Consider the following 23,470-nt stretch of genomic DNA (forward strand, 5'->3'; position numbering starts at 1 on the left):
ACTTCTACTTCACACCATATACATTAATAAAACTCTTACAAAAAATATAGGGGTAAATCTTCATGCCTTCAAGTTTAGCAACAGATTCTTGATATTATACAAAAGCACTAGCAAAACCTTTTTTAAAATGGTTAAATTGGATGCCATTAAAAATCTAAAACATCTGAAAAGACACTGTTTTAAGGGTGGAGGAGCAACCCACAGATAAGGAAAATAAATAACAATCATCTATCTGATAACGGTTTCATATCCAGAGTATATAAACAACTGCTTCAGGAACATCAACAAGCAACCAGATTTTTTAAAAGGGCGAAGGGCATGAATTGACATTTTTCAAAAGATGATAGACAAAAGGCCAATACACACATGAAAAGATGCTCAATGTCATCAGCCATCAGGGAAATGCAAGTCAAAATCATGATGAGATACTACTTCACATCTAAATGAATAAATAGTATTAAAAAAAAAAAACAGCTTTGACAAGAATGTGAAGAAACTGGAAGTATCATTTGTGGCTGGTGAGAATGAAAAAGATGATGCAGCCACTGTAGAAAACAGGTTGTTTTTCAAAGTTAAACACAGAACTGTCATAGGATCTCTTATGAATATATCCAAAAGAAGTGAAAACAAGGACTCCAACAGACATCTGCACACCCATATTTACTTCAGCATTATCCACAACAGCTGAAAGGTAGAGACAAGGCAACCTAAATATCTATCATCAAATGAATGGACAAGCAAAATGTAGTATATATGGAATACTATTAAGCTATACTATTCAGCAAAAAGCAAAGGAGAAAAGGAAAGATCTTCCCATCTGAGTGTAGAGCTCCAAAGAATAGCAAGGAGAGATAAGAAACTCTTCCTCAGCAATCAATGCAAAGAAATAGAGGAAAACAACAGAATGGGAAAGACTAGAGATCTCTTCAAGAAAATTAGAGATACCAAGGGAACATTTCATGCAAAGATGGGCACAATAAATGACAGAAATGGTATGGACATAACAGAAGCAGAAGATATTAAGAAGAGGTGGCAAGAATACGCGGAAAAACTGTACAAAAAAGATCGTCACAACCCAGATAATCACGATGGTGTGATCACTCACCTAAATCCAGACATCCTGGAATGTGAAGTCAAGTGGGCCTTAGAAAGCATCACTATGAACAAAGCTAGTGGAGGTGATGGAATTCCAGTTGAGCTATTTCAAATCTTAAAAGATGATGATGTGAAAGTGCTGCACTCAATCTGCCAGCAAATTTGGAAAACTCAGCAGGCCACAGGACTGGAAAAGATCAGTTTTCATCCCAATCCCAAAGAAAGGCATTGCCAAAGAATGCTCAGACTACCGCACAATTGCACTCATCTCACACGCTAGTGAAGTAATGCTCAAAATTCTCCAAGCCAGGCTTCAGCAATACATGAACCGTGAACTTCCAGATGTTCAAGCTGGTTTTAGAAAAAGCAGAGGAAGCAGAGATCAGATTGCCAACATCTGCTCAGTCATCGAAAAGGCAAGAGAATTCCAGAAAAACATCTACTTCTGCTTTATTGACTATGCCAAAGCCTTTGACTGTGTGGATCACAAGAAACTGTGGAAAATTCTGAAAGAGATGGGAATACCAGACCACCTGACCTGCCTCTTGAGAAACCTGTATGCAGGTCAGGAAGCAACAGTTAGGACTGGTCATGGAACAAAAGACTGGTTCCAAATAGGAAAAGGAGTACGTCAAGGCTGTATATTGTCACCCTGCTTATTTAACTTCTATGCAAAGTACATCATGAGAAACACTGGGCTGGAAGAAGCATAAGCTGGAATCAAGATTGCCGGGAGAAATATCAAGCCTAACCTCAGATATGCAGATGACACCACCCTTCTGGCAGAAAGTGAAGAAGAACTAAAGAGCCTCTTGATGAAAGTGAAAGAGGAGAGGGAAAAAGTTGGCTTAAAGCTCAACGTTCAGAAAACTAAGATCATGGCATCTGGTCCCATCACTTCATGGCAAATAGATGGGGAAACAGTGGAAACTGTGGCAGACTTTATTTTTAGGGGGTTCCAAAATCACTGCAGATAGTGATGGCAGCCATGAAATTAGAAGACACTTACTCCTTGGAAGGAAGGTTATGACCAACCTAGATAGCATATTTAAAAGCAGAGACATTACTTTGCCAACAAAGGTCCATCTAGTCAAGGCTATGGTTTATCCAGTGGTCATGTATGGATGTGAGAGTTCAACGGTGAAGAAAGCTGAGCACTAACAATTGATGCTTTTGAACTGTGGTGTTGGAGAAGACTCTTGAGAGTGCCTTGGACTGCAAGAAGATTCAACCAGTCCATCCTAAAGGAGATCAGTCCTGGATGTTCATTGGAAGGACTGATGTTGAAGCTGAAACTCCAATACTTTGGCTACCTCATGTGAAGAGTTGACTCATTGGAAAAGACCCTAATGCTGGGAAGGATTGGGGGCAGGAGGAGAAGGGGATGACAGAGGATGAGATGGCTGGATGTCATCACTGACTCGATGGACATGGGTTTGGGTAAACTCCAGGAGTTGGTGATGGACAGGGAGGCCTGGCGTGCTGCGATTCATGGGGTCGCAAAGAGTCAGACACAACTGAGAGACTGAACTGAACTGATTCAGCTAGAAAGTGAATGAAATTCCCATTCTTGCTAAAATAGTGATACACCTTGAAACGTTATCCTAAATGAAATAAGCCATATACAAGAGGGTAACTATTGTATTATATGAATGACCGAGGTAAATGCATATACTTAGAAAGTAATTTAAAGGTTACCAGGGACTTTGGGCAAGGCAAACGGGGAGTGATAACTTAATGAGTATACTTTCTATTTGGAGTGATGAAAAATTTTGGAAACAGGCAGTGGTGACAATTGTACAAAATTCTAAATTTAATTAGTACCATAGAATTGTATCCTTAAAATGATTAAAATGGTATATTTTGTTTTATGTATTATATCACAATAAAATATTATAAAATGAAATTATAGTAAATTTAAGAAATAATGGAATAAATATAAAGGCGATAATTTAGAGGCAATAATGCTACTGTTATAGAGAACTAAAAAATGGAACATTACATAAAGTTTTGGAATAGGTATCTTATGACCAGTATCATAGTTTCACTACTACTGTTAATCAGGCATTTTCTCAGTGTCTTTAAATATGAGTTTCTTCATTTAGAAAATCAAATTATATTATTTCTCTACTAAATTCATATAACTGGGAAGGGTTAATTTTGACTCCATGCTGTGAGATTTTAACCCTTGTTTTTGCCGTTTTTGTTATTATAATCATATAGATAATGGCTTGCCTCAGAGAACCCTGCCCCCTCTGGCTCACCCTTAAAGTGCCTTTCTTTAACTCCTTGTTGTATTTGTTCAGTCAGTAAGTCATGCCTCACTCTTTGTGACCCCATGAACTGCAGCCCGCCAGGCTTCCCTGTTCTTCACCATCTCCCAGAGTTTGCTCAAACTCAGGTCCATTGAGTTGATGATGTCGTTTAATCATCTCATCCTCTGCCACTCCTTTCTCCTTTTACCTTCAATCTTTCCCAGCATCAGGGTCGTTTTCAGTGAGTCAGCTCTTCACATCAGGTGGCCAAACTATTAGAGCTTCAGCATCAGTCCTTTCAATGAACACCCAGGACTGATATCCTTTAAGATTGACTGGTTTGATCTCCTTGCAGTCCAGGGGTCTCTCAAGAGTCTTCAACACCACAGTTTGAAAGCATCAATTCTTTGGCCCTCAGCCTTCTTTATGGTCCAATTCTCACATCTGTACATGATTACTGAACCGTTTGACTATATGGACCTTTTTTGGCAAAGTGATATCTCTTTAATATGCTGTCTAGGTTTGTTATAGCTTTTCTTCCAAGGAGAAAGTGTGTTTTATTTTCATGGGTACAGTCACCATCCACAGTGATTTTGGAGCCCAAGAAAATAGAGTCTGTCACTGTTTCCATTTTTTCTGAGTCTATTTGCCAGGAAGTGATGGGACTGGATACCATGATCTTAGTTTTCTGAATGTAGAGTTTTAAGTCAACATTTTCACTCTCCTCTTTCATCTTCATCAAGATGCTCTTTAGTTCCTCTTAGCCTTTTTAAATTTAGATCACAGGGAGACAATCTGACCTTGCCCTCCTGTGAAACACTCTAAGAAAAAGGAGCTAATACATTTCCCCTACCTGAGGCTTGCCATTCTAGGAGATATTTACAAGAATTAAATGGTCTTTTTACTTTGTTTCCTCACTTGCCCCCATCTATGATCTATAAAAGAACCTGGCATTCAGGTCTAGACAGGATGTTTATTTTGAGATACTAATCTGCCATCTTCTTGGTCAGTATTTCTCAGAGTTCTTAGACTTTACTCCACACAAAGTGATTCATATGTTTCCAGGTTTAACAAAATTAAAGATCCAGAACATTAAAAAAAAAAAAAAAAAAAAAGCTGCCCCATCAGTTACTCTACATATCACTGCAACATTAGCCATGGTTCCTTTCTACCCCCGGTCTCACTTCACTGACACTTATCTTCTTTTTTAAGTTCATAACCTTACTTCTCCCCACCCCTTGACACAGTTTTACTTACATAATTAATAGGAAGTAGTGCCAAAATACCTTAGGAGACCGGGGGTCGGGGGTGGGGGTGGGGGGGCGGTGGAAATCCGTTTATATTTCTTCCAAAATAATTTACCTACTTTTGAAACGAAACTGCTGTGACAATTACAAATTATATTTTTAACTATTAACCTTTTAAAAAGAACCAAATCCCTTCTTATTTTTTTTTTAACTAGAACTCATTTTTAAAAGTCTTATTATCTAGGAGAAAAAAGTAAAAAAAAAAAAAAATCTACATTTATTTGAAAAGGAAAACAATGCAAGGCAACACTTTCAGTGGTCACAGAGGCAGGACATTAGAGGGCCACCAGGACAGACAGCGTCCGTGGGTCTAACGGGCGATGGGAAACAAGGTTAAAGAAACTGGACCCTTCCGGCTGGTGGGTGAAGACGCTGGTGAATGGGAAAGGCTATTTTCCAGGACTTCAACAGAGTTATCTTCGATCTCTGAAGTATGCTTTGAGTTCACTTGGGTCTAAAGTGATGTACTGGATTCTACCCCCTGTGGGCTGGCTCAGGCTCTCCTATCTTCCTCTTCCTGTTGGTCAGAGCCTAATACGGCAGTGCAGCTCCTCCATGTAGGAAGCCTGGGAAAAGACTTTAATTGGGGGAGTAGAATTCACCTAGCTAGGTAGCTGCTGAGAGACAGTGCCAGAAGCTTGATGTGGGGAGGAGCTTGCTTCCTATTGTGGGAACCTTGCTAATGGGAAACAAGAAATGGGAAAACCTTAGGCGGATAAAGTGACTTTTCCCTCTTTTCTGAGCCACTCAAAGTTGAGACCCTTTGAGCTAAAGTCCCGAGTCAAGGCTTGCGGTGACTCTTCGAGGCTTACTGTGGAACAAGCCTAGCCTGGAGGGAGATAACATTCATCTGCATATTTCTTTGTTTTTGCTGGTTTGTTTTCTTTCTTTTTCTTTTTGTCAACCTCTAGAGTAACTGCCCTGGGTTTGCCCTGGATTTTATTTCCCAAATAAAGTGTTAGCATTTAAATCTCTGCCTTGGGCTCTGCTTTCTACGGGAGGTTGGCTAATGCATTACAATATTTAAATGCTATTTAAAGACTTCAAAGTCTCCAACAGTCACAAGATTGGGGTGTTTATTTCATGGTTGCTTCATCTATTTCAGGAAACCATATGAAATGCCATTTAAAGTTTGATTTATTAAGGGATGTAATTTCTGAAAGTAAATGATGCCAAACAAATAGAAATCAAAGTAGATCTAAATAAATGGACAGATGCTCCATGCTCATGGATTGGGAGATACGATATTGTTAAAATGTCGGTTTTTTTTCTAAATTAATCTATAGATTCAACGTAATCTCAATCAAAATGCTAGAAAGCTATTTTGTAGATATTGACAAACTGACACTAAGGTTTACATGGAAAGCAGAACTCTAGAATTATAGACACAATACTAAAGAAGAATAACAAAGCTGGAGGACTGACACAACTAGATTCAAGACTTACTGTAAAGCTACGTCAATCAAGACAGTGTGGTACTGGCGAAAGAACAGACACATAAATCGATGGAATGAAAAAGTCAGTCCAAAAATAAAGGCAACTGATCTTTGAAAGAAAGCACAAAAGCAATTCAATGAAGGACATCTTTTCAACAAACAATGCTGGAAAACTGGATATCTATATTACCAAAATTTGAGCCTACGCAGAGACCTGATACCTTTTACAAAAATTAACCCCAAATATGCTCCAAAAAGGAAACAAAGAAAGCACGTTGAAAGAGAATCAAGGAAACAGTGAGAAAGAGCTCCAGTGGCCAAAACTGGAGCCATTTTGAGCAACATATTAAACAATAAAAATATTGGATTGTAATACACAGAAAACAATAGTCATGCAACTATCCTGAAATGAATCATAATTTCCAAGAGCAAATTCTTCAAGATTTAGGAAAAGATAGAATGCCATTGACACTGTAATAACTGTTGTAAGAGTCACTAGAGGATGCCAACAATATGAGTGAAAGTTAGAATATAAACAATATATTCACAAAATATCGAGATCTCTGTCCCTGATATTAGTCTAGGTTCGATGCATGAGACAGGGTGCTCAGGGCCAGTGCACTGGGATGACCCTGAGGGATGGGGTGGGGAGGGAGGTGGGAGGGGGTTCAGGATGGGGAACACATGTATACCCATGGCTGATTCATGTGAATGTATGGCAAAAACCACCACAATATTGTAAAGTAATTAGCCTCCAATTAAAATTAATAAATTAATTTTTAGAAATTAAAAAAAAAAAACAAAAAACAGCATTTTAGGTGTCAGAAACGCAAATCAAATAAGGCCCTAGCCATCATCTAGAAGTACAGCCTCTTCCCTGAGCTCCTGATCCACACAGTTATCTGCCTCCTTCATACCCCCACTTAAATGTCTCAAGGGGTCTCACATTATACCTAGTAAAGCCCCTCAAAATTTACATGTTCAATTCATCTCTGCTACAAATACATTAGCAGAAAACAACAAAATCTCTTTCTTGTATTGTCCAATCATACAACACAGCACTGTCACATGATTCATATCCCTAAATCAATTTGTGCCACAACAAATAATGCCCTTTACGTTCCGGTCAGTACTGTTGAGTCCATCTTCCCTTTCATCACCTTCTCACAACATCTGCTCAACCCAGAGAACAGTTCCACTGCCTTTGACTTGGCATCTGAATGACTCATTCTCTCTCCCTGGATACAGATTAACTCAGTCATAGTATCTTTAAGTTTTATTTAACTCCTATATTAGGTCGAATCTACTATTACCTATATTAGACACTCTTCAATTAAGATATTGTCTCTTCATATCAATTAGCACAGTTGTAGTTTTGCATCTTTAATGTTGCAATTTTCCAATTAATGGCTACCTCTGCTTATGACACCTTAATTTCATGATGGCAAAGATGATGTCATTCTTCTTCACTATATAAATACATTTCAATACTTAATAGAAGCTGAATAAATTGTATTGCTTGAAAAAACTAAATATGTGAGTGGATAAGGTGACCATTATTTTGAGTTCAAAATTATACAAATACCTAGATTTCACCTCTTTCTTGCAAAATATCTCTGACTTTTGTCTCAGACAATACTCAACTCTTAGACAAAAAAAAAAAAAAAAAGGCTACTGTGACTCTAAGAGCCAAAAACGTGGACTCAGTGAGATTGACCACCATGTGTCTTCAGGTAAGAACACTGAACAGTTCTCCAAAGAATTCCTAGGCTAATCAGAATGTCACATATGGAAGATCTGAACCGAGACTGCAATGCTGGGATCAGGACAGACACAAAGGTACCACAGATTTTATAGATTTTAGAATACAAGTGAAATAATACATACTTGGGGGTTTATAGAAAATAATCATTATAATAATATATAATAATCAATAACAGCATTTGAAAGATGCTGTCATGCTGTTATTGACTGTACATTTACCTAAATGTGATGTATGTAGGAAGGAAATAGGTGGTCTTATTTATGTCCCACTTTACTATTATCTATCCTCTTAAGTCATTTTAGCTCAGTTTACACAGAGGTTAATCTCAGGACCTTTCACATAAATGCAACCTTAACTTAATTGTGATCTTTATGTAATTTTTTAAAATTTTAAATTACATTTTAAAAATGAAACAAATGGATACAAATGATGAACGAAATAACTTAAATTTTTGATAATTTTATTTAAATTAAGATCTTAATTTAAAACAAAGAAACTCAAGTAAACAGAGGTCTTTAGCCAAGATATTACAGGTAGTAGCTGATACTTTAGTTCAGAAATTCTGCTGCAGATGTTTAGTTTAATTTCTTAATTGTGAAATGTCTGGGGCTTAATAAAGAGGGCTGGTGATGTCTCAGTGCTGTCTAACAATATTTTGATTCTTTTCACAATAGGATTTGCCTTAGAAGTTAGAGGGAAAGGTAAATAGGTATAATTAAATAAAATTTGGAAAGGGATATTTGAAAAAAGGGATTCCTTACCTTTGAAAGATCTGTATTTTTACATATAAAACAAAGTCAATGACATTTCTAGGTATTGATAGTTTTAAGTCCCACAAATTGTCACTTGAAAGATGACCTCAATTGACCAATGTGAATATCGGTTTATACACTGAGGCCATGGGAACTGAGGTGGACATTTGGGTGTGCCTTTTCTTTACCTCATCCCAGTAGGTAATTTTATAAAAGACAAAAATCTTGAGGTATAGATGGCCTATTTCTCTGAGAGCTCTATAACATTCAGATTTTCTCAAAAGAAACACTGAAAGTGAAGGAAAGCAAGGCGGATGTAATAATGAGCTCTACTGAAAACATGTTCATTGTTACCAGATGAATCTAGATTTTTTTTTTTTATACTTTGAAATAAGTTACTTCATAATGTCACTTGAGTGTTACTTATCCATACCATTTGTAACTATACACAGCCCTCCTTTGGGATTGGAGTGGCTTCTAAAGCTAATGTTATTTTTATAATCACTTCAGAATTACTTTGATAGCATTAGTTAAATAATACCATCAGTACCTTTCTTAAATCAACAAACCACCTACAGCACATCCTATGTTCCACACAAGATATACTCTTGGTCAGATTTAACATACGATATGTCTAAGTGAGGAACATGGTCTGTAATAAACAAAGCAAAATTATTTCAATCTGGTAATACCATTTTATATACCCCATTTTATACTCTGGAATTTTCCATGGAATCATGCCCCATAGACCCATGAATTTCAGGTTTGTTTCCCACAGTCAGCCCTAGAAAGGTCATATAAAGTCTTGCTAAAAGGTGTCCTATTTACACTCTTCTGCTTGTAACTGCTGTTAGCATGCTTGCTATGCAGTGTGCTCTTAGCATGAGTTTGTTGTTGCTCTGTCAGTCACGTCCAACTCTTTTGCAACTCTAGCCCTCCTCTGGAAAGGACAGGCTCCTCTGTCCATTGGATTCTCCAGGCAAGAATATTGGAGTAGGCTGCCATTTCCTTCTCCCGGGGATCTTTCAACCCAGGGATTGAAATCGTGTCTCCTGCAAGAGCACGTGGGTTCTTTCCCTCTGAGCCACCAGGGAAGCCTATGATTACAGAGTGATTCAATGAGGTTGTTTTTCCTTCTTTCCTGTAACTTATCCAAGTAGAGCGAGACACAAGGTTTCAGTCAGCTGGCTCTTTCTTTCCTCACCTATTAGGATGTAATACTAGCAGATTAGAGTAGCCTTTACTTAGTGTCCAAGTTTCATTAAAAAGCATTACCTAAGAAACTTAGTCTGAGCCACCAGGGACTTCTCTGGTGGATCAGAGGGTAGAGAATCTTCCTGCAACTCAGGATACATGGCTTCCATCCCTGAGATGGAAAGATCGCATGGAGGGGGAAATGGCAACCCAATCCAGTATTCTTGCATGCAGAATCCCATGGATAGAGGAGCCTGGCTGGCTATAGCCCATGGGGTCCCTACGAGTCAGACACGACTAAGTGACTAACCCACAATATGCAAGAAGATTAGTAAAGAAATACTGGTATGTTCCATAACAACGGCAGTGTCTCAGGAAGATTATCCAAAGGTTACAGTCAAATGTACTAAGCAGATGTTTGACTACTGTACATTTATAATAGAAGATGGTCTGACATGGAACATACCAGATTATGTAACTGTGTGTATGGTCTCTTTATCATGAGAATGATTTATCTGTGTGGACTAGATAACACATATGTCATACATTCTCTTCTTGAAGAGGGGGTTTATATTATTTCTTTACACATGGAAGTTGGTTAAATTTGGTGAATTCACATGCAATGAAAATATTATGGAAAAATTCCTTTCTTAGAGAAGTTTCCTAAGATGCTACAGTTATTAAAACTTCCTTTCATGAATAATTCAACGCTGCATCATATGGTAGGCTGAGATTTAAAGTGTCTGATTCTATCTGTAAAATATTATCCTTTTGCCATGCCTCATTGCTTTAAAAATATGGTAAAATTTTTCTAAAATTATTTATTTAACCATAAAATGTTCAAGATCAGTCCAATAATCTATAATCCACACCAAGGATATTTAAAAAGGTTCAATAACAATACGTAAAATCAAAATCAATAGTGTGGCCACACGAGTTGTCAGGTGACTGATGGCCTCTCAGCTCCAAGTCCCCGCTATGGGGTTCCCCTGGTCACAGTGGAGCTGGATGAGACAAACACGCCTACTTTGCCAGCAGGTCAGCCCACGGGGTGGAGGGACATCCCTGTGCCTGCCAGGCGACTTCTGCTGCCCAAGGCACACACAGGACACTCACCTCCCAGCTCTCCACTCTGGGCTGGAGTTTTGGATTTCTTATGATGATGTAAGTGCTCCTGTCTCTGGATATCTGCCTGCAGACCCCAGCCCGCCTGCACGCTGGGAATCCTGGCAGAGGGTCTCCCCCCTGCAAGACCTGCCCCATAGCTTCCATCCCTCCAGATGCGGCCTGCTGGTCCCCTGGTAGAGTTCCCTGCCCCTCAGCCCTCTGGCAGCTCTACCAGTGTAAGCCCACCTGGGCTCCAGCAGAAGGCTTGCCATCTGCTGGCTCGGACCATGTGTGTGCACAAGCCAAAGGCCACCCAGTAACCTTCCCCCCTACCCTGTCCAGCGGACTGCAAAACCCATCTTTCCCACATAGATCTGCATTCTAGCATTGGAGGGGGAACCCTCTGAGTTATTCGATCCTCGGGTGTGGTATTCTCTCTCAGTCCCAGGGCATTTATAAAGTGCTATGCCCAGACCTTCTTACTATCTAACCCTCTGTAAGTACTTAATAATTCTATTAAAACTTTCTTGTTCAAGTCACTGTGTAGTTCCTACTCCTGACTTCCCTGAACCACATCCTACAATGAGAAAATCTCCTGTACCTGTGAGGATAAAATAATGGCTAAGATTCTTACAAAGAGGACTTGAAAAGAAAAATACTCCATCAGTCAACTCTCTGCATGATGTGTGGAATATTCAATTCACGTTAAGGATCCCAAATCATTTAAGAAGAAAAATAAATTCAGTAGTAGGGTATGTAATCATTTTTAGAGGATTTATCTACCCAATCCTATAAATAATCGCTATAAATAACAGAGGTGGATTTTATTTCTTAGGGATATTTACTGATTCACAGCATCATAATCCTCTAACATCAGGGATATCGGTCTATAAGTTGTATCTAATATCAGTAGTTCCATTTATGTACTAGATCAGATTCCTCCTCAAAGACTCAAGTAATTCAGGTTGGCAATTTTCTCATCTTCTCTCTCGCATCAGCATTCCTTTCTTCAGTGGATCACTGCCCTCAGCAAACCAACATGCAGCCTCATCCTCTGTCTTAAACACACATTTTAATAGGAAAAGTTGTCTTTTAAACTCTACCTCTTGCTCCCCCCACCACTCCATGTCTCTGCTCTCATGATCAATATCCACAGTCTCAATTTCCATGCACCTCCCCCACCCCTCTCCTCTCTTGAATTTACACTTACTAGGCTTTCATCCATCACCTGCTGCTGCCCAGGTCTCAGACAATCTCCACTTTGCCAAAGCTAATAAACAATCTCCAGACCCTTCTTGGGAACTTCTCAGTATCCTTCACACAGTTGATTACTCCCTGCTTTTTGAAACACTTCCTTTTTGGCTATAGGACACGATACTCTGTTCAGTACAGTACATGGTTCTCTCTCTTCTTCACTGTCCTTCTCTTCTTGGTCTATTATGGAGACTCTCCACCCAAATCTCATGCCCGAGACTTTCTTCCCTTTTGCTCACTTACAGGGTGAACACAGTTAGCCCTGTGTAACCCAGACAGCCATGTTTATGTCTTCAGTCTTGAACTTGCTCTGAATTCCAGTCTCATGTGACTGTCCTTCAAAACACACACACTTAGAGGTCTAAAAGCATGCATTTATACACCTGGAAGAATCCGTTTCCTATATCAACATAATGGATATTAATAATAAACAGAAATATAAAGTTTTTACAACCACATAGGCCATAATCCTGCTCTGCACACACCTGGCATCTGAGCCTACAACTGAAGATTCAAACAAAATATTAGGGATTCTGGCTCTGATTTAGCTGGACAGTTACGAACTCCACACACTTCCATCCCGTATGAGGCACTATCATTAGTCTCTCTGAGCTCCTGTGTCCACTGAGGGTCGGTGCGTGGAGAGACCCCTGGTATCAAGAGAGAGCCTGTGGCATCAGTGAGAAAGGCTGCCGGGCGGGGACACCCGAGACAGAGTAGAAGATAAAACTGCTTACTCACGTGTGCGAGAAGCCCATGGACTTCGGTGTCTCTGCAAAAGAAAAGAACGAGAGATAGATCAGAAGAGATTAAGTATAAAATTCAGTCCTCGGTGACGTCTCCCACCCCCGTCTGACATCTTCCACCTATCAGCTATCTACTAGGTCAGGTATTGTGGTACACGGCTGGACAGGAGAACCTAGGGAATAGCGTCTTATCAGAAGCACCAGAATACTGCATTCCGGCATGTCTTTAAAAGATGAAAAATGTAACGCTGCAAAATCTTTGAGTAATTACCGTGAACACAGTTTTGCAAACGGCTGACTAAAAAAGATACTCCTATAACAGTCTTGTCCTCATTTCTTCCAATTACATGTTGTTAAAAATCAAGGATATATCTAGTATGTATCCGTTCACCATGATTTTGTTGATCATCTACTATATGGAAAGCATTATGCTTCTGGCTGTGTTAAAGACGGCTTTTTTTTTTTTTTTTTAAGTTTTTAAAGCCTATATTATAGCATAGTAAAACTCTGATTCCCATCAATATAACCCTTTGGAAATACAAATGATTTGGATAAATAAAAAATAAGATACAAAAATATTCGTGATATTTTCTGATTTTAATTTATCTAGTATAGTCAATGTACCATGGGGAAGATGATTTTTGAATGAATAGAAAATGACTCACTGTTCTCTTGACATTGCATATAAAACCAGACTACCTCTTTACCGTATTAGTGCTCTGCATATGATATGGGTAATAAAATATGATCTTAACTCTACATTCCCGATCTGGTAAACACACAATGTAAAGAAAGAGTTTAATACAGCTGAGAAGCAGGCACATGGTTAACATGTAACTCAACTTCACCATTATGGTTCATATTCCCTCCTTTTAGCAAATAAGGAAAAATAGAAATATGCCAGTTGTGTGCATGCTAAGTTGCTTCAGTAGTGTCCAACTCTTTGCAACTATAGCCCGCCAAGCTCCTCTGTTCATGGGATTCTCCAGGCAAGAATACTGGAGTGGATTCCCATGCCCTCCTCCAGGGGATCTTCCTGACCCAGGGATCAAACCCACATCTCCTGCAGCTCCTGACTTGCAGACAGATTCCTTACTGCTGAGCCACCATGGAAATCCAGCAATATGCCTAAGAGAGTCAATTATGTAAACTCTATGGTGTGATTGAGGCAGAGAAAAACAGGGAGAACAAACCCCCTTCTTCCATCACACACAATTCTCACCAGAAGTGAACCGTAAACCAAGGCAGCCGGTTAGATTCTAGTGAAAAACTAATGAGATGGTAAAACACAAAGCATGTGCATATCGTCAGGTCTCACTGACACTTCATGTGCGTTTCACCAGGCTGCCCTAATCTAGCTCTCCCTGTCTACTCCACTGATGCTTCCTTTCAAAGCTGCCTTATTGAAAACTGTATAAAGCTATTGAATATCTGTGCTATTCTAACCTGACCAGAATCATCCTTAAATGTAAAGATTAATTACTGGAATCCACTCTCTCCTCCCTCCAATGCTACCTGTATGGCTGTGTCTTGCCCAAGTCCACGTGCTAAGGACATCTACCCAGAGATGCCTTCAGGGGCCCACATGGCTTTGTCTTCACACCCCTTTCAAATCTGAGTATACGCTCTTTATTTCTTCAATGTAGTGAATTCAACGGAGGGACGAAGAGACCTGAGGCCACATATTTATTTAGGAGAAAAATTGAAAGACCTGAAGGACCTGGACCTTAACTTTTATTTCTAACTAATTAGTATAGACCCAAAGATATGGGCTATTGTTGCATTATTAGAAGAGAAATACACAAATCAAAAATAAAGTCTGCTTAAATTATTGAGCTAGACCAAGGCTGTTGAGTATGTTTTAAGCACTAAAAGTGTACTTATCTTGGATGACTGACTTAAATTATTCTTTCTCATACATAAAACAATTTTAATGCATTTCTCCATTTCTTTGTTGTTGTTGTTTTTTTTTTTTCTTTCTCTCTCTCAGATGTTTTTTTCCTACTTAACTACATGACAGGACATTTTGAGACAGTCATAAAAGTCTAATGGATTGATTTATTTTATTCCATTTTATTCTTCCTAGAGGAAAACAAAGAGAATCAATCAAACTTCTAATCCTAAATTCCATATTTGCATGGAGAACTCTGGGGACTTCAACTCACTTTCAAAAGCAGGAAGATAAATCTATTTTCACAATAGTCATATAACAGGTTATACTCTCAGTATTTCCAGGGCACTCAAAGATAGTTTTTAAAAGTCCATCTTTGAAATCCAGTGATTAGCAAATAAAATTTAAGGTTCATGAATATCAATTAAGCCATGAGTATCATAACATAAATCAGAGTAGGATTCATATGGCTGGAAACTATAATCTTACAAAACAAAGAAAATTCAGGAGAGTCTGATGCATTGTTATTCGCAAAACAAATAAATCAACAAGTCTGGTGCTAGCTCGCCCCTCTTATTCCTCAATCCCCTTCAATCTAGAATGCCATGGTAGGAACATGCATTTGTGACTGAAAGAGTGGCCTGAACCTTTTTGAATTTAGGTGATTCATCTTATATCTCAGATGCTCAATTTCAGTATTTATGGACACTTCACAAGAATTGCTAAAGTAGACTTGAGTTGCTTGCAAAATCACATTGCGATTGTTAAGGTAAAAATATCCATATATTAGCATGTATATGTATACACACGCATATTTTTACATACATATATATGGGCTTCCCTGGTAGCTCAGATGGTAAAGAATCTGCCTGCAATGCAGGAGACCTAGGTTCGATTCCTGGTCTGGAAAGATCCCCTGGAGAAGGGAGTGGCAGTCCACTCCAGTATTCTTGCCTGGAGAATTCCATGGACAAAGGACCCTGTCAGTCTACAGTCCATGAGGTCACAAAGAGTTGGACACAACTGAGCGACTTTCACTTCACATGTATGTGTATATATTGGTAGTCTGAGATTTTCAAAGGAGAGACCCCATACTTTTCTCACTGTGTCTCTACAAGACACACCATGTCCCCCAAGGCTTTTTGTTTTCAGCACCTGATGGTTCATCAAATCTGTCCTTTCTTAAGAACTTGGGTATATAAGGAGGCAGAGGAAGATAATAGCTAAGGATGTGGATTCTGGAGTTAGACACAGTATGTCATTTTACATCTGAGTTTTGAAAGAAATTAGCCAATACACAGATGACAGTACATGGAAGACAGCCTAGCACATAATCAGCAGTTGGTAAGTGTTAGCTCCTGTTACCTTTATTGTCAAGGTCTCAGTTCAGCGTCCTGTTTTCTCTCACTGCTGGGACCACCTTAACTGTCTCCTAGCTGGAGTCACCACTGCCCACCTTGGTTCACAAGACCCTCTGTGTGGAAGGTGCAAAGTCTGATGCGGGTTCTCTCTCTGCTGTTACAGTAACTATTTAGGTGGTAGTTACACTTACTCTCCCATGCAGAGTTGCACTCCCCTTACATAGATGCACATTAGGAACATACAGCTCTTCTTTGCAGAAATGACAACCACTGCTTTCTCCATTCCTTTTCTACCTGAGTTCTGGAGAGTTTCCTCTAATAAGAATCTGATACTTAGCTGAACTAAGACTGCTTTAAGTTGACTTCCTATCACTAATGTCAAATAGCACGACTACAAATGTAATAAAGAAAGCAAGCCGAGCTGATATACCCAGTAGAGTAAAATTTACGCTTTTCACTTTATTTCAATCTGACTTTCGCATTTAGGCTGATATTTTCCACTTTACTTGCTCTAACTTCCATCAAGTTAGAATAAATTTTTTCATAAAATAAATTTTTCTTGCACTTGGTTCTAGAGTAGAACTTTGATGACATGGGTAGGTAGCTGTTCATTCTCCTTAGCTGAATAACTTTGTAATCAGTGAATATTAAATAGAATCTCAGAAATACAGGGACTTCCCAAGTGGCTCAGCAGTGAAAGAATCTTCCTGCAATGCAGGAGACACAGGTTTGATCCCTGGGTTGGGAAGAGCCCTGGAGAAGGAAATGGCAACCCATTCCAGTATTCTTGCCTAGGAAATCCCAAGGACAGAGGGGCCTAGTGGACTACAGTCCATGGGGTCACAAAGAGTCAGACGCGACTTCATGACTGAGCATGCACACGTGCAGAAATGCAGAGTGAGTAGGAACAGGAACCTCAGAAGCCCTCAATTCACCTCCCTGATTTTACAGGGAAGAAATCAAGCCCCAGAATGATGATCTCAAAAAGCCGTTTGGAGATGTGTCTCCTTGAAGGATGTAGCTCCTGATTACTCATCAGTGACACTTCCACTCTTCATTTCATTTTCCACTGCCACTTGTAGGAGACATTTGTCAGGAACTTTAGCTAAGCCATTTATCCACAAGAGATTGCTAATGCTTACTGGATATAACGTACTACCAGGGCCTTCCGTGGAAGCAGGAGACTAGCTCCTTTTGATATATTTGTCATTTTTTTCATATTTTAGAAGCATGATATCCATTCATAATGTGGTTATATATCAAATTTTTAAAAATCTGTGCTAAAAGACACATGCATACCTAACTACATGTCTTATTTTACAACCGAGAGACAGGAAACACAAAGTAGACTCAGACGATGAAATCAGAAATCATGGTACAGATCATCAGCTCAAATTTCCTCTTGATCTCACCATAGCCTTATTCATAAAATAAAGGTGATGTGATTTGTTACGATTTTATACAGGAACTAAAATGATGGGTAGGAACATAAAAATTGCTTAAGAGAAATAGTAATAGCAAAAGGACAGGCAATACTAAATTGGCTAAAAGACACTCTCAATGCCCTGGCAGAAATATATGTGAATCGGTTACTTTAAATGCATGCACACATAAAACGATCTTAATTCCTATGCATTCTGGTAGCCAGGAGATACAGTTCATATTTTCAATCTAATTACAGTCTTGCCAATGCCATTTTTTTAAAAGTGAAATAGCCATAAATAATATAACAATATTAAGATTTCTCTAGCAGCAGCTGAAATAAAAAACATGTTTAAAAAGCGACAAAACCCTATTCCTCTTATTTCTTTTCTTGTGACACACTATGAGACCCCCAAAACCTGGGGCAATATTCATCCACTTATTATCAGTGTCCTGGAGCTACTGTAATAATAATAATAATAAACACTGTTCATCCTGGTTCAAAAAGTTAAATATTTGTCAAAAGTTAATCTCAGCTGAGATTCTGATTTTAAATACAACTTTTGTGAAATATGACCTAAGGAAAAGATAGGAAGGAGATTTGAAATGGATTCTTATTTAAAAACTGACTAAAGATATGGGCATGTGCTTTCCCAGATAGTAAAATGACAAACATCATCCTGAATCCTACCTCACTCTAACCTCAACTTGGTTTTTATCCTAAACATTTTGGATGTGTAGCAGTGACACTTGAAACAGCATAAATTCAGATCCATGAGGTTCCTATGGGGTTTCCTAAAGGAGTTTCAGCCTGTTTGCAGTTGTCTGGACCTGGGTTTTTAATACATTTACTAAAATCGACTCTGGAATCAGATGTGTTCTTTCTCCCAGAGTGTGGATGTCCCTTCTTATAGGCTGAAACAAAGAGTCCTGTTTCCCTGCAAGAATTTCTTTAAATTACAACCTGGATATTTTTGTGCAGTCATGGAATCTGCTGAGAGAGAATAAATATCTAGCAGCAATGAAGTAAAAATGTATCCTCTTCCTTCTGGTTAAAAGAAATTAGTAATAGACTGTGGTGATTAGATCAAAATTGCTATTTCATGCAAAGAAAAACTGACCCTTGTGCTGAGATTTCTGGCCTTTATTTATGTCCCAGTCTGAGTTTTCTAACAACATGTCTTCAATATCTCATCTTATATTCAGAACATAGCATCATTTGGAGAACACCAAACCAGCGACCTGAGAGGTTGCCCAGAGAGGACGGGAGGGGTGAGATAAAAAGTTTCAAGGGTGCTGCTGTGTCTCATGGCCTTCAGGAGGAGTTGGAGCAGCCAGGACAGCTAGGGATTTGCCATTACTTGTTGACAAGACATCTTGCAGAGGAGGGTTGCCTCCATAAGGTCTACTGACTCCTCATTTGGAACAAATTGATTCCGTTTCCTACACGCCCCCAGCTTTTGTGTCATTAAGGCCACTCTCTAATTTTCTCTGGCACAGACATGTTCTACCTTTAAAAACACTGAGATCCAAGAATGCGGCTAGACTTCACACCCTCCGGTTGCTTCTAGAAACACTGTTCTGCATCTTAGTCACTCAGTTGTGTCCGACTCTCTGCAATGTCATGGACTGTAGCCTGCCAGGCTCCTCTATCCATAGGGTTCCTCAGGCAAGAATACTCAAGTGGGTGGCCATTCATTCTCCAAGGGATCTTCCTGACTCAGGGGTTGAACCTGGGTCTCCTGAATTGAAAGCAGATTCTTTACTCTCTGAGCCACCAGGGAAGCCCACTGTTCTGTGTAAATTTATCCAAAAACACCCGCTTGCAAGAGAAAGATGTGAGATTGGGTATGATTTTCACCCAAGTGGTGCATACAATTTTATGATTTAAATTAATACTCTTCTAGTGGATGTGAGAGCTGGACTATAAAGAAAGCTGAGTGCCGAAGAATTGATGCTTTTGAACTGTGGTGTTGGAGAAGACTCTTGAGAGTCCCTTGGACTGCAAGGAGATCCAACCAGTCCATCCTGAAGCAGATCAGTCTCGGGCGTTCATTGGAAGGACTGATGTTGAAGCTGAAACTCCAATACTTTGGCTAACTCATGCGAAGAGCTGACTCATTTGAAAAGACCCTGATGCTGGGAAGGATTGGGGGCAGGAGGAGAAGGGGACGACAGCGGATGAGATGGCTGGATGGCATCACCGACTCAATGGACATGGGTTTGGGTAGACTCCAGCAGTTGGTGATGGACAGGGAGGCCTGGCGTGTTGCGGTTCATGGGGTCGCAAAGAGTCGGACACAACTGAGCTACTGAACAGAACTGAACTGATCTCAGGGTCAAAAATCCTAGTGCTTTCCCATTATCCATGGAAATTCACATTTAATTCAAAATAGAACAGAAAAGGGATGAATACAAATATGGGCAAACTATTGCAAGGATATGCAAGGAATATTTTCCCTTCAAGTGACAGCAATAGGCAGGAAGGAATGAATCTGTGGCTATAACTCATGAATGAGAAGTCATGCTCAATAAAACAAGATAAAACATTCCATCTCCTCACTTTGAGGGCATGCATTCCCACCCATAAACACCCAGAAGCTACACTAAAGGGATAGTTTAGTGCTCACCTTCCCTTGCACATTTCCTTGGTTTTGAATTGTGTGAAGCATCTCCATGGCTGTTTCTCCCACGTGTGTAAATGCACAGCAATGTCGGAAGCTTCAACATACAAGGGCAGATGACAGAAGCAAGAGGAAAGGATGCACAACAGCAGAAATTCTCAGAGCAAACAGATAAAGCCCCACACCGGGGCTGCTGACACCCACGCCAGGAGGGGAGGCTTGGTCTTAGGATCCACACACATCAAGTCACCAGTTAGTTTTGCACAATCCAGGAAAACTCAAGGAATAGCACAGTCTGCCATCAAGGTCAGGGACACACCACAGTGTTAAAATTGGGAAGAAAAAATAACAAATCCTACAATATTTTCATATCATTTAAGGGCTATATAGAAAGTAAGAAAGGGGGAAGAAAACAGATACCTGAATTGAATTTGACCGAGAAGTGACCCTAAAATGCAAAGTCAAAAGCCAAAATGCTACCTGCCAAAGACACAAAGGCAGATGGTTTCAGATTTCTCTGTAATGACTCATAACAGTAAATAACAAAAATGGGTCTTATAGAAGTTCTTCTTTGCTATGATGGAAGAAAAACAAGAAGAGGTTGTAAATAACTCACTGTGTGTGTAAGAGCTGACTTTGCTTTGAGGGAGTGTAAACATATTGTTAGACAAGCAAGGACTCAGAAAACCTATTCACATGATGTTTACCCTAAAGTAGCACTTAAAGAGGCCTTTTCATCCAGCAGAAATAAAACCAGAAGATCCAAACAGGAGAGTTGTTTATAAAATGCTTGGCAGTGATGTTGAACGTAGGAAAGCATAAGAAGCATGATTTTTTTTTACAAAATGTAGTTCAGAAACTTGACTTTTGTTTCCCAACAAGGAGATGAGAAGCAGAACGAGCTGGCCTCTCCCTTCTCATCTCTGCAGGGACCACAGAGCTCACTGTGGAGACGCCGACTCCACCAGACGAGCCAGGAGCTGGAAGGGAGCCCTGGGCTGGAGGGGCCTTTGGTTTCCAGGACAGACATGTCGTCAGGATTAGCTGTCAGTAAGTCAAAGGCTTTTAAAATATTCTCTAGGAAACTGACAAATCAATCCGATTTTAAAAAGAAAAAAAAAAACCTCACACAGAATCTGAATAAAATTGAAACTGCATATTTTACACACATATTGCACATAATACACACAAGCATGTATTTATGAATGCATGTATATATGGTGGTAGGAGTGGTGGTTTAGTTGCTCAGTTGTGTCCAACTCTAGAGACGCCATAGACTGCAGCCCGCCGGGCTCCTCTGTCCATGGGATTTCCCAAGCAAGAACACTGGAGTGGGTTGCCATTTCCTTCTCTAGGGGATCTTCCAGACCCAGGGATTGAGCCAGGGTTTCCTGCACTGCAGGCGGATTCTTTGTCATCTGAGCCACCAGGGAAACCCCTCCATACAAGGACACATTTAGGAATATATGTATACATATATGAGTGATACATCCACAAACACAGAATTTAATAAATCATGAATGGGCTTCCCAGGTGGCACTAGTGGTAAAGTATCTGCCTGACAATGCAGGAGGCACACGAGATGCAGGTTCGATCCCTGAGTTGGGAAGAGCTCCTGGAGTGGGAGATGGCCACCCACTCCAGTATTCCGGCCTTGGAAATCTCATGGACAGAGAAGCCTTCAGGGCTACAGTTCAAGGAGTCACAAAGAGTTGGATACAATTGAGCAACTGAGCACACAAATGCTGAATAACACTATTTTTTACTAAACACAAAACACTGAAAACTATAATGATGTAGGGGATGAAATAAAGTCTAATTCTAAAGAGTCATCATTCTAAATACTTTCTTTCACTATTGAAATCAGTAATAAAGCAGAGCTTTAAAAGCATATGTATAGAAAGTAAGTAACATACTACTATATAATCCTTGGATTAAAACAAAGTAACCATTAAAAATTCATAAAACTGGGATAAAGTAAAATGGAAAAAAACAACCTGATACTAAAACAGCCTTTAAAAGGAAATTTATAACTTTAAATACATTTGTAAAAAAATTAAAGAAAAATGAATGTGCAAACCATGAACACAAAAACCAGAATAGAGACTAAATAGCTCAAAGAAGGAAGCAAACATATAATAAACATGGAGGAAGAAAGGCAATGAAATAGGGGACATGGTTATGATCAAAAATAATGAAACCATAGATAAGGTTATAAGATTTATAAAAGTGTGTTAATTGAAATTAAAACATATCTGGAGAGACTATTCAAGAAAAAAACAGGGAATGCAGAAATATACAAAATATAAAATTTTAAAAGTTAAAAGAATTACGGAAAAATAGACACACCAAAAATAATGCAATAAATACACATCTATAACTTATTTATATATATTTTAATAGATAATATCCCAAAGCAAAATATTAAAAATCTTTATTTCTACAGACTCACACAAACATGTCTTAAGGGTTATCACTTTTAAATATACTCTGAAAATTTAACCTCTGAGAGATACAATCTATTACCAAAAAAATCACAATTAACTGTGTATTTATCTTATTTCTTTAGGAGTATCACACTGATTTTTAAATTGAAGATCAGAAATCATAGCTCCATTTCAATTCTACAACTTAAATTGAAAATACCATACCTGGAATATTTTCATCTGACAGAGAATGATGAAATAGATGTTTGAGCAAATATGCTCAAGAAACACAAGTAATTTAATATCGGGAAATCTGTCAATGAAACTGAAGATATTAATGACTTAATAAATTACATGATTATTTCAATAGAGAACATCTGATGAAATTAACATTTTTATGGTTAAACTCTCAAAAATAGCTTGCTTGATAAATTTTACATACCAAATTATAATAAAGCAACCTCATATATACACTTGAGAGTAACTCATGTCTTTTGAAAATAAGATCAAAGTGCGTTTACTCTCATTCATTTTTTAACATAAATTGAAGGATAACTGTCCTTTGGCTTTAAGTCTTCCCCATTTCTCCGTGAGCTTCTGGCCACTCTGCCTTTATTGTCGCACCGAACCGTTACCTCCCAATAAGTGCTAGTTGATTCAACCCGTATCAGTTGTTCAGCAGCCAAAAGTCAAATCATGCAATACTCTATATCAATGGATAAAAGACAAAAATCACATGGTCATCTCAGTAGACAAAATGAAAAATCATTATTTGACAAACTCCAATACACTTTGTGACAAAACAAAACAAAAAAATAGGAATAAAAGGTAACTT

The 23,470-nt window shown here is 38.9% G+C and overlaps 2 long non-coding RNA genes across 2 annotated transcripts in view; one reads left to right on the forward strand and one right to left on the reverse strand.

Moving 5' to 3' along the window:
* Window positions 1–15,758, reverse strand: part of LOC145519091 (uncharacterized) — a 383,847-nt gene extending 368,089 nt beyond the window's left edge. The window contains exons 1-2 of the long non-coding RNA XR_014063529.1: window positions 15,628–15,758; window positions 12,907–12,937 (exon numbers count right to left, since the gene is read on the reverse strand). This is a non-coding gene — a long non-coding RNA (uncharacterized LOC145519091). The remainder of the gene's footprint in view (window positions 1–12,906; window positions 12,938–15,627) is intronic.
* Window positions 15,759–15,862: 104 nt separating this feature from the next.
* Window positions 15,863–23,106, forward strand: LOC145519092 (uncharacterized). Its single transcript, XR_014063530.1, has 3 exons — window positions 15,863–16,146; window positions 21,139–21,259; window positions 22,779–23,106. It is a non-coding gene; the product is annotated as an uncharacterized LOC145519092 (long non-coding RNA).
* Window positions 23,107–23,470: the final 364 nt, after the last annotated feature.

Source organism: Giraffa tippelskirchi, chromosome 8 (assembly GCF_054371585.1).
Source record: "Giraffa tippelskirchi isolate mGirTip1 chromosome 8, T2T-mGirTip1v1.2.pri, whole genome shotgun sequence".
Lineage (NCBI taxonomy): Eukaryota > Metazoa > Chordata > Mammalia > Artiodactyla > Giraffidae > Giraffa > Giraffa tippelskirchi.